Below are 4,003 nucleotides of genomic sequence, written 5' to 3'. Positions count from 1 at the left end.
TATTGATTCCCACAGCCGTAGACATTCATTATCTCTCACAGCTTGACAGGGTGGCTTAGGCTTGGGTCTCTCATGAGGTGACAGTCAGGACATCAGCCAGGACTGTCATCCCTTGAAGGCTCGAAGGGGGCCGGAGGGCCCCTGGAGTCTCCAAGGTGGTTCACTCCCATAGCTGGCAAGTTGATGCTGGCCACCGGCAGGGGGCCATTGACAGAGAGTTCCTGTCCACACTGGCCTCCCCCAGAGCAGGTGACTCAGGAAGGACAGTGCCAGAGGGAAGCCGTTCCTTCTAGACCTCACCTCAGAAGTCACACTGCCACTTCCGCCACGTTCCACCCAGTAGGAGAGTCATTCGGTCCATCCACATTCGAGGAGAGAGGAACTGGGCTCCCCTTTGAAGGGATGCGCGTCAAAGAGCGTGCAGACAGGTTGAAGCTACCACACGGCCCCATCGAGCTCTATCCCTGTATTCTGCTTTCCTTTCCCTTGGGGTACATAGCGCGGCATGAAACGGTCTAAGGTGCTTATCTGTCTTCCACATGTTCAGTCGGCGATCTACCTTTTCCACTGCTGTACCCCAATAATTTAGAGGAGTGCCTGCCACACAGTGGGAGCTCAGTAAATGTCTATGAGTGAATTAAATGTCAAAGTCCAGCCTTGCATATGGTGGGATCTGTGGGGAGTTTGTGATGTTGGGAAGATGGGCTTCCAGGAAAGGTGGGATTTGGAAAGTCAGAGACTGTGGGGACAGGGAGAGGAGGGATCGTGTGGAGAGGCAGGTAGTAGAACCATGTGGATGAAGGTGTGCGAGTGCAAATCAGCCTGAGGGCAAGCAGGACGGCACCACAGGTGTCTGCAGCTGTGGTCTGTGAGGGTCCTTGGGCTCCCCCAGATCAAGGATAGAGTCCTGGTGGCCAGGCCTGCTGACAGCCAGCCCCATCTCCCCAGTCCTGGTCTGGAGGTGGGCCCTTGCAGTGGGTGGACACCAGGCCAAGGCCCATCCTCTGCCCACTTGGCCGGCCACAGGCAAGATGTCTGCACAGAGAGCTTGCATAATGGCTCCTCCCTGCCTGTCAGCTTCCTCCTGAGAGAAATGTGTCCACAGGTGGCTCAGTTCTCAGAGATTCACCTCCAGAGAAGATGCAGAGATGGGTTCTTGTCACAGTTTCTGATCTAGCCAAAATCTTAGGGAAAAACCCTGAGTGGTCTGCTTGGGTCACGTGACTACCTCTCGGCCAATAGACCAAGGCCAAGGAGGGACTGTATCTATGATTGACAGCCCTTGCTAGAGCCCCTGGGTTGGAGTCGGGGAGGAGGTGAAGCCGTTCGCTCCACATGGGGCTGCAGTTCCCAGAGGAAGGAACGGGTTGGGAAGAACGAGTGAGCACTGAAGCAGCCCCCTCCCCATGGGGCAGACAGGGCCTCGCTCCCACCGAGGCCAGACGCAGCAGCCCAGGTCTCCTTGGTCCTCACCACAGAGTGTGATACACCAGGATTCAGAGGGGTCCAAGTCCCGGTGATATCTTTGTGTGTGTGTGTGTGTCTCACAGGTACGTTTATTCATGCATGCATTTATTCACTGCTGCAAGTCAACACGATGTCCCACGTTCCCACAACACAGCCAGACAGACGTCCCATCTGGTTAATGAAGACCATGAGAAGGTGCAGGACTGGAAGCTTTCAAGGCTTTACCTCTTTGATCGGCACGCCTGATTTTATAAACGATGAAGCCCGTCACCCCCGTTCCTACCCAAATCTCCTGGTATTCAAGGCTTAGGGCTCCACGGGGATCCAAACGTTCTTAATAAGGTTTCAAGAATCTCAGCGCAGGACCAGAGCCTCAGGCAGCCGCGACCCACAGCAAGACAAAGCAAGGTCGAGGCCTTCTGCAACCGCACCCCCCTTGCTGGAGGCGTGGAGGAAGCCTACAAGGTGAAAGGGAGTGCAGAGCCCAGGAGAGATTCAAGCACGGGAGGGGCTGAGGCCTGGGACACGCAAGGGCCTCAGGACAGAAGCTTGAGCGCCTCCAGCCTGGGGGAGGCGGTGGTGTGCTGGAGAACTGGCTTCTAAAGGGAGGAACGAGGCCTGGTTCGCAGGGCTTCGCAGTTTCCGCGGCCTCAGTGCCCCGACCGAGACCGAGTTCAAGCTCCCAGCTGTGGAACAGCCAGCCCTCAGGTTTCTGGCTATTTCGAAGTTCTTTTTCCAGGACCAGTAGGAGCTTCTCCAGCACCCCCGACTGGGGGATTGGGGTGGGTGGAAGGGGCCTGAACCTCTGGCGGCAGCCCCCTGCTGAATCCCTCCCTCCCCGCAATGTGCTGGAGCTGTCTGGGCCACACCAGAGCCAGCAGCTGGCGGCTGCCCGTTCCCAGGCACGCAGGCAGCCTCCAAGCTCTGAGCTACCAGAGGCCGCAGACCCTGTGGAGATAGGGCCCACTCTGGGCCCCTGAGCACACCCCATATGCTCTCCTGAGACTCCACAGGAGGAGTTGTGTCCCCAGGGCTGGTGTTGCTTCCACTACAGACCTCAATCCCACAACAGAGAGAATTGTGGGGCTGCAGCCGGAGGCAGGGAGACTCGCCTCCAAGCAATGATTTTCTTGCATCAGGAGAGAAGGGGACAAGAAAGGGAGCAGGCCAAGCACTGCAGTCCCTGCCTCAGAGCCAGGGAGTCCCGCGGGGTCTGCTTCGGGCTGGGTGTGGGGAGGTAAGCCTAGTGGTGAGAGCTGCAGGGGGTGTGACCCTGTTGGGAGGGACATGGCTCCTCCCCTCTCCACTGCTTCGGACATCACTTAGGTGTGGAGGCGACCCTGCTTTGTCCCCATTGGGGGCTTTTGCTGTTGGGTCTGCAGAATCCTCAGTTGCTATTGGAAACGGTGATGTCACTGGCAGCAGGCGGAGCTTCAGCCATCCTTTGAATTAGGGAGAAGGAAGCACACTGGGTGGGGGGAACGGTGAGGACAAAGAATTGGGATCACAAGCACCAGAGGACAGGGAGCTTCTGGAAAGGGGCAGGAGGGGGTGCTGGGAGTGAGTTAGGAGAGGGGCTGCCAAGGGGAGGAGCGTGGAAAGGGGGGATATGTATGGGATGTCTATCCCCGCATCAGCAAGTGCTTCCTGATGTCTAACCTTAGTCCCATCTGCTGCAGAGACGACTCCCTCTGGCCGTGGTCTCTCCACAGTTGGTTTGGTTCAGACCCTCAGACTCTCCTGGAAGATCCAGCTCAACAAGGGGCGGCCACTGTCACCCCTTCTATTCTTTTTAACCCTCTGGGGGGAGTCCAAGTCACATGGCCAGGCAGATGAGGTCTCTCCCCCATTTTTGAGCCTTCTGGAGAAGAGGTCGCCGCCGTCCCTCTCCCAGAGGCACGGTTTAGGGCCTCTCCACACGCCTTGGTTTCCAGCCAGCAGAGTCAGGCCCCGAAGTATCACTGACTGTGGGTGAGGACTCGTGCACGCGCGTGTGCGCACACACACAAACTGGCACGACACATTCAGTCATGTTAAAGGACACGCAAGGCTGCACGCAGTGACACGAACCCCTCCAACCTCTCCAAACTCGGCTCCTTGCAGGTTCGAGACAGCCCAGGTCACTGTCTCAGCGAACCCTGCACACACGCACGCACACACGCCCGCACACACGCGCACACAGGCGTCCCCCGCTCGCGCGCGCTCTGAAAAATGCTGGCACGAACGCAGGCGCACACTCTGGCGCGGGAGGCGCCCCCGCTCCGGCTCCGTGTTGGGAAGCGGGGGCGGCGGGAGGGGTAGGAGACGTTGGTCCCGCTCGGCGCTCCGCAGTCGCCGCAGCCGCCGCAGCGTCGGGACCGGGACAAGCGAAGCCCGCAGAGGAGCTGCCGCCGCCGGGTCCTTTCGGCGCGGGGCACCCGGAGCGGCGCCGAGACCCGCTTCAGCACCGCGGACAGCGCCAGCCGCCTGGAACAGAGCGCCCGGAACCCACGCGCACCCGGGTCCGCCCGGCCGGCCGAAGGCTCGGTGCCACCTG

Source organism: Aethalodelphis obliquidens, unplaced genomic scaffold, assembly GCF_003676395.1.
Source record: "Aethalodelphis obliquidens isolate GAN/ISIS:26980383/991018 unplaced genomic scaffold, ASM367639v1 scaffold7, whole genome shotgun sequence".
Lineage (NCBI taxonomy): Eukaryota > Metazoa > Chordata > Mammalia > Artiodactyla > Delphinidae > Aethalodelphis > Aethalodelphis obliquidens.
The sequence above is the reverse complement of the archived record's forward strand: the minus strand, read 5'-3'. Positions refer to the sequence as shown.